Genomic DNA, 11,574 nt, shown 5'->3' with positions numbered 1-11,574 from the left:
TTTCCTGCTGTAAGAGACCTTTGAGAGAAGAATAGTGACTGCATCTTTAAGGACATTTATAATTTTTTAGCTATTAATAATTTTGTTAGTCATGCAATATAAGTGAATACTAGCAAGGTAATAAAATTGCTTGCCCTATAGCAGAGATCAGGGTAATCTGGAAAAAGAAATAGAAAGTTTTTATTCAATGCAATGTATATGAAGACATCTTCCCCAGACTTCTGTTCCTAATCTAGAGAAGATAGAAAGTCTTATAGTTCTTTTTCATAGAACAACAAACTTGATCTCATAGTCTATGAAACCACCATATTAAAACCCCAGTAGCAGTAATCACCTACAAGTGTTAAAAGAGAATTCACAATGCTTAATTTCATATCTTTTATTGTACATTTCAAGAGATTCATGCATGGGCCTCCCTTTGTTTAAAACTCGGGGCTCTGAATATTACTTAGTGGACCATTAACGTGTTCTAATATAGCATTAGATTTTTTTAGCCAAGGAGAGTAAAATAAAGATGCTTAATTTAGTTCCCTCTTCCCTGAGAAATAAACAGCTGTCACACATCCAGAACAGCAGGGTTCATGAACTGCTTTGGAACATGGAGATCAATGAAATCTGATCCTCTCTTGAGAAAAGGAGCTCCACGTAGAGTTTAACCAAAGATTTCCTATCATAGGCAGTCCCAGATCATCAGGAAACCTTTGAAGACCCTCCCAGGTTTCCTATTCAGTTTTGTTTGATCTCCAGTGAACATTAAAATGATTGTAAAGCAGTTTTATAAATGTAAATTGTTCCATAAATGCAAAATAATTATGTCCAGCCTTGGCAACTAATTTCTGGTTTCTGGAAGTTCCCATGGATCTGTCTGAAATAGAGAGGAGACATAACAGAATAATTCAACCTCTGAAGCAGATTTATTTGTAAGGATGGTGATTATGATGATGACTATCTATTTATTCTTTGTTCCTTAAATTTCTTATTCCAGTAACTAATATTTGCACATAAAAGGACTGTCATGTTTTGATACATCTTTATGTAATATAGATCTCTTGTAATTATTCATGAACCTAACTTCAGTTTTTGTCTCCATTTTAAGCCAACAGGAAATATTAATTGCTTTTTCAGAAAATATTAATTGATTGCCTACACTCGATGGCATAAGAGTGAGAATGCATAATAGTGTGAAACATGGATTGTGCCTGCCAAGTGCTTACAATCTAGTTGTGGATATCATAAAAGGAGAACTAAAAATACAAGGATGTATTTTTCAGGTGTCAGAGCAGCAGTGCTCAATATTGGTGTAACACAAGTTATGAAGGAACAACTGATGACCTAGAAGCTGTAGCAGGCCTTTCAGGTGAGGGAAAGGGTGTTTGCAAAGGCACATAAGCTTCAGTAAGGTGTGTTAGGAAAACAATGAAGAGTGCAATTTGGCTCAAGCACTTATTCTACAAACACCATTGAAGTGCTGTATTGTAGTTATTAAGGGCACAAGCTCTGTGGCTAAATGGATCTGAGTTGAAGTCCTGGTTGTACCATTTCCTGAGTTCAGTGACTTTGAGAAAATAATATAGTGTTTGTTTTATAAAGTTGTGGTATTACATGAGATGATGCCTGCAAAGGGAAATGATACCTATAAAGCACTTCATGTTTTACATGCCTCATACAGAATAAAGAACTCAATAATTTTTAGTCGTTATTCTTACTGAGCACCACGAAGTGCCAGATACAATTCAAGGTGCCAGTCTGCTACTAAAGAAGAGAAATCCTGTGCCCTCAAGGATTTTGTGGAAGGACTATTATAGTAGCATGATGGGAGTTGAGTTTAGAAAGATAGGAAGAGGCTATTGTGTAGAGCCTTGATTGCTAGATTGAAGGATTAGAACCTTATTAAGGTCAGTGAAGTCATCCAAGGCTTTGGGAATAACTAAATATCATTCTTACGATTTGTGATTTTTTAAATTTTAAAATAATGTCAGGTTGGCTTCTTCAAGGTTCCTCCACTTAACCCACCATTTAGATTACCTCATCAATTCTTACACAAGGCAAATTCCAGTACAACATTTATCAAAGCAATATAACTAGAGTGAACTCAGAAGCAAGGGCTGCTAAAAATGGGTAGGAACACTGAGACGTGGGTATTGCAAGTAGAGGAGGCTGGTATCAGCAATAGCAGCTGGGTTTCTAAGGCATTGTGTTCAAGGAATTCATCAAGTCCCAAAATGTTTCATGGAAGGAGAAGATAGGATATGTCAACAGACTACTGCAGATAACAAGCACAGTTGGAGTCTTGTGCTGGTTCTAGGACATCTGGCCATCAGTGACAGAGGGTGCAGTGAGCAGAATTTATGACTTGGAGGGTACACAAACACCCAGGGTTCATCTATAACATACCTCATGCTAGAGTAAGGAATCTTTACAGTTTGAACACTTCAATTATTTAATATGTTTGTACCTTTATAATTTTCGTACCTTAGTCTAAACCATCAATAGCTTGGATGATTGACAGTGTTTGGGTCCAAGCCTAGGGGTGGATCTCATTAGTAGATCTAGATGTCAATAGCTGGAGAAAGCAAAGGCACTAGTGAAAAAGAAGGGCTGACATGGAAGACTGTTTGGAATGTGGTGCTCTGGTATTTTGTTTGTAGCAAATATTCCTTGAAATAAAACGCTTCATTGATTGGTATCTAGGAGTCTTTTTGTTATAAGGAGATTTTATGGTAATGGGAGCTTGAGGTAATAAGATTTATAATATCTCAGTTTTTTAGGGAAATTTTCTTAAATTATCATTCATTCACTTGGCAAGTATTTATTGAGCTCTTGCTGTGTGCTAAGCATTGTGCTAGGCACTGGGGTAAGAAGAATGAACAAGATGACCATGGTTTCCACCCTCATGCAACTTTCAGAACAGTGAAAGAGAGCCACCCCCCCCAAAAAAAAAAACCCAAACTGACACCTACAACAATTTCAAGTCATAATAAATGACATGAAAGACACAACCCAGGCTCAAATTATAATGATAATGGTGATAGGCACTGTTCTGAGTTCCTTATGCACCATCACTAATCTTCATGATAACCCTTTGAAGTACATACTATTATTATGCCTATTTTACAGGTGAGGAAACTGAGATGTGGAGAGGTCAATGTAACTCGCCTTGGGTAACACAGCTAGTGGTAGGCAGAACCAGGGAAGTGATGCCTGGCTCTGGAGCATGTTTTCTTAACCACTATACCAAAAAAAAAGAGGTTGGAGCAACCAACTATAGAGCAAATAGTCAAGGAGGCCCTCTGTAACAATGTCACATTTAATATGAAACATAAAGACCATCTAAGGCAGTCTACATTGATAAGAATTCACTAAATACCAATATATGGCCTATCAAAATTGTCTTTAAGATATTTCCTGGAGATTAGACCAAGAAGGTTTTGGTAAAAGCAATAAGTGATTTTCCAAAAGGTTACACAGTGTGAGGAAAAGACAGTGTAAAGAAAGCAGAGGTTAGCATCAGACTTAGTGGTAGAAATGAAAATGATTAATTCTGAGAACTCTGACAGTATATCTGTAAAACCATGTATTGCAATGATTTGCATTTTCTTTGGGACTGAATGTCTTGGAATAGCACTCTCCTGTGTATTCCTACAGTTTCTACTTCTGTCAGATCTTATGACTGCACCAGAGGTGTGGTATGTTCCAAACTTATGACTTATCTCTCTTTAGGTCTTGCCTTGGCATAATGAAAATTAAATGTGTCTCAAAGCAGCCAGATGACCAACACTACCAACAAACGTCTTTCATGTGAACACAAAGCAAGCCTGGCTTTAAAAGTGAATTCAGCAAATGATAGCTCTCTTGGGGCTCTCCACACACTTGTTTTAGGCCTGAATGAAACATGTACCAATTCCAAAGTTCAGAATGCATGCATACCTCCAAAATTCACATGCTGGAACTTAAATCCCAATGTGAGAGTATTAAGAAGTGGGGCCTTTAGGAGAGGGTGATTAAGACATGACAGAACAACCCTCACAAATGGTATTAGCAACTGTATAAAAAGCTGGAGGGCGCTAGGTAGTTCTTTTTTTCTTTTGCATCCCATCTACCATGTGAATATACAGCATTCTTCTAGAGAACACAGCAATAAGGTACCATCTTGGAAGCAGAGAGCAGCCCTCACCAGACACTGAACCTACCAGCACCTTGATCTTGGACTTTCCAGCCCCCAGAACTGTGAGAAATAAATTTCTATTATTTATAAACTACCCAATATGTGGTATTTTGTTGTAGCAGGGAGACAGGAGAATTCCCTTGACCCCTTCAAGGGGCTTGCGACAGGGATGTGACTCATTTATTCAGCCTCCAAGCAAGCTCAAGCCCCTTGCAGGAAGGGGAGCACACAAGTGAGTGGGTCCAGGCGCCAGGGTGAGTGCCTTTGGGGGCCAACTGGCCTGCAGCAGCATCTAGGGGTTGCATACAACCTTTGGAGCCCCAGAGGGCATGAGTTACAAACAATGCTATTTTAGCTTTGCTGTGTGTGAGCTTAAGTGTTAAACAGCTCAGGTGTAAAGGTGTAAGGGTGGAGTTTGCAGAGGATTTTATTAAGTGATAGAAGTCTCTCAGTGGGATGGGGAGCTGGAAAGGGAATGGAGTAGGAAGTTCCTCTCTGACTGTCCCTGGCCAAACTCCTCTCAACATTCAGACGCTTCTTTTCTCTCCTTCTCTGCCATGATGCTCTGCTTCTCTGCCAGTGGAGCTTGGGGTTTTTGTGGGTACAGGGTGGGGGGACATGGTGGTGCAAAAGGCAACATTCAGGCAGAAAAACGGGGATGTGAAGTTCTCATTTAGGGCCGCAGGCCCAGGCTTGAGAGTGAAACCCTTGCCAGGGATCCTACCCTTTTCTACCTAGTATTTCCCTGACTCCTGTTCATATCAGCAGCATGAACAGACTAAGATAAAAACTTATCCATCTTACACTAGGTTTCACTTATAAAAACGTAATCCCAGACAGGCATGGTGACTCTTGCCTGTAATCCCAGCACTTTGGGAGGCCAAGTTGAGAAGATCACTTGAGCCCAGGAGTTTAAGACCACCCTGTACAGCAAATTGAGACCTTGTCTCTACTAAAAACAAAAATAAATAAACAAGAATTAAAATGTAATTCCTACTCTCTCCTTTAGCACAAAGATCATAGCATATCAAGCAGCGAAGTTCATCTTTGTCTTCTGCCAAGACTCACAATTAAAGTCTGCTATGAAAATAATCTGTGATCATGCCAAACCAGGAACTAGAAGTGTAGATGAAACCAAGGAGATAAATAGTAAGGTTCTCAGCACGCGTTGTTATTAGGAAGACAGAGCAGCCAACTGACTTTCCAATGATTCTTAGGTCTCATAAAGCATATATAGCATATAGTATATGTAGTGTATTAACTAGGAGGTCCTCAGTCTCTCTTCATAGCTATATGTCCTCAGACAAGAGGTTAACAAAAAGAATTGGAGTGCCATTGGGCCACAAGATTAATCATGCCCTAGCACTGGTCAGACCTAGGTTACTAATGTACTGTTTTATTAATCATAATGGATAGCTGTGGCTGGTAAAGTGAACAAGAAACCTGTTTAAAGATTCATCACTGTCAACCTCATAAATTTCATCAGTAGCCCAGAAACCAAACCATATTCCATATCAAGCACCCCTCAAGCAATCAAGAAGTTTCCGGAGAGAAGGATTTTTCACGGACAGTAGAATAAATTCAGCATTCTATGAATGAATGACTGCTTGGAGTAAGGTAAAGACAATAACTGCTGAAATACTCCCCAACCCCAGGTGGTGGCGGCACAGCTCTAGCTCCAGAAGCTGAGGCTATTTCATGCTAAGCCTTGGAGCAACTCAGCAGTTACAAATGGCTGGAATAAAAGGAGAAATGTAAAGTCACAGCAGATGGCCGAGTCAGACTCGGGGTTGTACCTGAGGTTCCCTCAAGCTTGTCCCTGCTGTTCAGACACAACTCCACCAAAGCCCTTGGATTCACTGACAGGAGTATCCTGGCTGGCTACTTCACCATGGCATCTGCACAAAATAGGCCCCAGAACATCTTCATGCCACTCAGAAGGCAAACGATGGATCTGGTCTGTTCTTTTGTAGGCTTCTGCTTCAAAAAATAGTGCCCCCAACAGGGACTGGAAGGCTGGGAAAAAAAGAGAAATGTGGGAGAAAGAACAGTTCTCCCTTTCTTTGGCTGGGCTACGTTCTTCCATCTCTAGTTCTCAGCCTAGAAAAAATAATGATGTAGGGCCTCCCAGAATAGCTTTGATCTACTCAAAGTGGTTGGATGAAGTCAAAGCCACAGAAGAGCTGAAATGCCATCTTTTCCTCTTTATCACCCAAAGTCCTCATCTTACAAAGGATGTGCTATTCCAGGCATGACTGGAAAGTGGAGACAACTCATGCCAGAGATGGATACTATTTTCCTGTAAATTGACCTATTCCCTCAGCTTGGTATCACGGTAATGACAAAGGTAAAGAAAGGCGTACAAAAAGGCCACAGGCAAAATTGACATAAGGACATATTCAGGACTAAAATTGATTCCTTGAGTATTATAGAGGAATAATAATAGTCATTATTGTTATTCCTAGAGAATTCTATGGGTTTTTGTTTTACAAAATACTCTCACCTACACTGTTACATCTGAGACTCCCAACAACACTGTGGGTAAGATGTAGAAAAACCATTTTATAGATGAGGAAACTGAAGCTCAGATGATTAAGGGACTTGCCCAAGGTCTCTCAGCTAGGAAGTAAACAGAAGCCAAGATACAAACCCAAGTCTGTCTGACTCCAAATTCAGCTCTTTTTCCTGTACCTGTTGCTATGGCCTGAATGTTTGTGTCTCTCCAAAATTTAAATGTTGGAACCCTAATCCCAACGTGATGGTATTCAGAGGTGAGAATTCTGTGAGGTAATTATGGGTGGAGTCCTAATGATGGGATTAGTGTCCTTATAAGAAGAAACATGAGACATGTTATCTCTCTCTCTGCCATCAGAGGACAAAAAGAAAGCAGCCATCTGCAAATCAGGAACAGGGCCCTCACCAGACACTGAATCTGCCAGTACCTTGATCCAGGACTTCCCAGCCTCCAGAAGGATCAGCAATAAATATTTGTTCTGTAAGCCACCCAGTCTATCCTATGTTGCTTTAGCTGCCTTGATTGACTAAGACACCTGTGGTTCCCAATCTTCATGAATATAAGGACCCCTGAAATAGTTCAAAATATTTCAGACTCCCAAAAAGGGTGGTTGTTCTTTTTTTATCCACCGGTTTAATAAAATGAATCATGACAAGAAGCCAATTTTAATTCATTAACGAATTTATTTATTTATTTTTGAGACAGAGTCTCACTCTGTTGCCGAGGCTGCAGTGCAGTGACACAATCCTGGCTCACCACAACCTCCACCTCCTGGGATCAAGCAATTCTCCTACCTCAGCCTCCTGAGTAGCTAGGATTACAGGTGCACGCCACCACACCTGGCTAATTTTTGTATTTTTAGTAAAGACGAGGTTTCACCATATTGGCCAGGCTAGTCTTGAACTCCTGACCTCAAGTGATCCACCTGCCTTGGCCTCCCAAAGTGCTGGGATTACAGGTGTAAACCACCATGTCCAGACAATTCATTAATGCTTTTAAATGAATTTATAGATTACTTACTGCAACAGTAATATTCATTTGATAATATTTCTTGAGCACATTAATTTTTTTTAATCTACAGTTAATGCTTAAAGTATATATATAGAGAGAGATTCATAGGCCCTGAACAATAACTAGGAACCACTTCACTAAACCACCGAGAGGAGAATTTGATTCTTACTCTGACCACTAAATGATATAACATGTTGAGTAAATACTTAGGCTTGGGAATCAGACTTTCTGGGTTCCCAGTGTTATCTACACTAAGGTGCAGATACCTGGTTCTGATAACTTACTAGCAGTACTGCCTTGGGCAAGTTAGTTAACCTTTCTGTCTCCGTTCTCTCTTCTTTAAAACAGGATAATAATGATACTCACTTTATAAGGCTGTGGAAATTAAATGAATTATACACTTAAAACAATGTCTGACACATAGAAAACACTTAAAATGTTGGAATATTATTATCTGCTACTAACCAAATGTATTATTTGATGGTTGGAATTGTTTTCAATGATTTCACCTGAAATAATGATAGCTTAGTTGCCCTAACGCAGGTGGCTTACCATGATATTATAAAGTTTCTTCCAACTCTAAGATACATGGTTCTGAGACCATCACCAGCTCTTCATAATAACAAGACTGCTATTAGATTTGAGAATCCATAGGAAGGAAATCTAGATTCAGAGAAACCCATGAAAACTCCACTAATTCAGAACAACCAAAACTATATATGTGATCTGGTATGAACTCATCCTAATTTGATTACATCTGCCAAGATCTTATTTCTAAATAAGGTCACATTTGCAGGTTCTGGGTGAATGTGAATTAGGGATGCAGGGGCACTATTCAACCCACTACACCTGGGAGTCTCACATAATCTGCCCACGCCTCAGTTTACTCATCTGCAAACTGGGAAGAAACATGTACTGGAAGTATTTTGATGATTATGACATTCCCAAAGATTCCAGAATTCACGAACTCTGGAATGTTTGGGATTTAGTTTTTTTGGTTAATTAGAAAGGCTCTTTCCTGTAGATCCTACCAGAATTTAGTTTCTTGGTTAATGAGAAAAAACAGTCTCATAAGTCAAAGAAGAAGATCATTCTAAAACCCCAAAGTGATCAAGTCTCAATGTTTGGGATTTAGTTTTCTTCGAGTACAGTGTAATCATGGGGACTGGTACATTAGAAGAGTTTACAATAAAAATTCAGAAGGATGCAGGATTATGTCTGTTGTCCAAGTAGATCATCTCAAAGCATTAACTGACCACAAAGTACCAATTCCCACGCTGTGCCAATACTATGGTTAATACTATGACAGTGGGGATCAGGTATTTTATGTGTTTTGAACAACTAACATTTTGCACTGTGGGTGCTTAATAAATGTTTAGCATCATCATTATCATAATTATATCACAAGTTGCCAGCAGAGATAGCTAGTGCTCATTATAGCTCTGTTTTGAGACAATCTCAGTGGGGGAAATCAGAGAAGAGGAATATGTTCTCCACATGACATAGATTGGCCAACACAGCAAATTTTGCCTGTGGATAACCTCTATGGGATTTTTATACTGCTGTCCCATTAAAACTCCAATCTGTTACCTACCTCCTTATAATTACAATATCCTAAAACACAAAATTCCATAAATCCTAAACATAATGATTTTTTATTTTTACTGGGAAGAGTGAGAGTAGATGAAAAAGGGGGTACTCATAGGGAGACTCTGAGGTACCTGGAAAAACAAACACTGTATTAGGGTTCAGAAAAGCCAAACCTAACCCATGGATTCCCTATCTGTGCATCACTGGTATACTAGTTTCTTAGGGCTTCCATAACAAATTACTACAGACTGGGTAGCTTAAAACAACAAAAATTTATTCTTTTACAGTTCAGGAGGCTAGGAGTCTGAAATCAAGTTGTCTACAGGGCCATACTCCCTCTGAAGACTCTAGGGAAGATTCTGTTCCCCGCTTCCTTCCTATCTTCTAGTGGTTGCCAGCAGGACTTGGTGTTCCTTGGCTTGTAGCTGTGTCCCTCCAAACCCCACCTCTGTTGTCACAAGGCCTTCTTCCTTATCATCTCTACATCTCTGTTAAACCTCACTTTCCGTGTAAGGATGCCAGTCACTGGATTTAGGGCCTACCCTAATTTAGTATGACTTTACCTTCACTTGATTATATTTGCAAAGACCCTATTTCCAAATAAGGTCTCATTTACAGGTTCTGGGCGGATATAAACTTGGTGGGGGTGGGAAGGTCACTATTCCAACCACTATACCTGGGAATGCCACTTGATCTGCCCATTCCTCAGTTTGTTTACCAGTAAATTGGCGATCATAGCTTTGGCCATGTCTATGACACAATTATATTTTTTGGGGGGAAAATCATTTGTACTTGTAGAATTTTGTACCCACATTTGTGATTCCAGAGCTAATTTGAAAGCTAGGGAAATAGTTTCTCCCCCCTTCCAAAATACAAGTCAAATTAATGATATTTTTGGTTGGTTGCTTCTTGCAGGAGGGATAGTGAAATGGAAGCAAAAACATTATATGCTACAAAACTATAGGCTGGGATTTCATAAGCCAATTATATATATATATATATATATATATATATATATGGAGAGAGAGAGAGAGGGAGAGCACATTATTTAATATAAATAATAGATGTTTCAGAGGTAATCACTTTTGAAAAATAAAATGTGCTGTCCTTTAAATAGAAATAACCCTACTGGGCCACAGTCAGTGAAACAGACTTTGAAGTGTTTTTCCAGAACAGGAGTTTATCCAAGCACTCACCTGCACACACACCTGCCACTTAGTCCCCATAGCATAGACATAAACCCAAGGCCAGGGTAAGCCCAATCTCAGGCTGCTTCAGGTAGCTCCCTGTGCATTCAAGACTCATTTAGCAAGTGATTACACAGTATATTGAGTCCTGTTCAATTTCCCTGAATCATATATAAATGGAAATACACCAGTAAGTTTATCATTATTTGAGGCTAACCAACAATGAGCTTTAAGGTTAAGTTGAATAAATAGAATGTTCTTGGTTATAGTTCCCTTGTGCTGGAGGCTTTATAGTTTTCTACTTGGTTCAGTGAAGATGGTTGTTGGTGTTGCATGTGTTCTTGTGGAAAGAGGTGTACCTCCCATCAGCAGTACTTTTACCACCACTAAAATGAAAAGAAAGAAACACAGAGAACAAATCAAGAAATACCCCTTCGGGCTAATCCGTGAGTAGTTTCCTTTGGGCCCTCTGTGTACTTAATGATGGATTGTTCTGCCACACTAGGGGACTGAGAAAATCCATCCTCTCTTTCAGCTCAACCCAACAACATTTCAGTAATAGCTTTGCTCAAAGGAAAGAAGAACTGTTTCATATGAAAATTAGGCAGCCAAGCAAAAATTTTGGTAGATAGTCCCCAAATAGCATCTGGGTGTCAAGCTACGCCTTCAAAAAAATATGTGATTTTGATCAATTTTGGGTGTTAGAAATGATCCTCTTCTTTGACTAATCAGATTGATTTTTATAATTAAGAATTAAGGGGGAACCAGGTAGCTAAGACTATTTAAACCAGCCTTTGCAACTGTGATTTCTCTAATTGTTTCCGGAAAGAAACAGCCAGTTTGAATGATGACATAGGCTTACTGGGGTCGGATGTGAACACCTGGAAAGGAGATATTTGTTTGGATGTCTCTAAAATATGTTAAAGAAAGAAGTTGTGAGCTTTGGAATATGGAGTCTCTGTGTACAGAGTTCAAGAGGTCTCTACAGAAGTAGCCTCTGTCCCCTGATCCTGTTAGGGTTAGCCTGTTACTGTAACTAGATTATCTAAATTTACCTTAAAAAAATAATAATTTTATATTTTCTTTCTTTCTTTTTTTTTTTTTTT

The sequence above is a fragment of the Cebus imitator genome, unplaced genomic scaffold, assembly GCF_001604975.1.
Source record: "Cebus imitator isolate Cc_AM_T3 unplaced genomic scaffold, Cebus_imitator-1.0 Scaffold343, whole genome shotgun sequence".
Taxonomy (NCBI): domain Eukaryota; kingdom Metazoa; phylum Chordata; class Mammalia; order Primates; family Cebidae; genus Cebus; species Cebus imitator.
The sequence above is the reverse complement of the archived record's forward strand: the minus strand, read 5'-3'. Positions refer to the sequence as shown.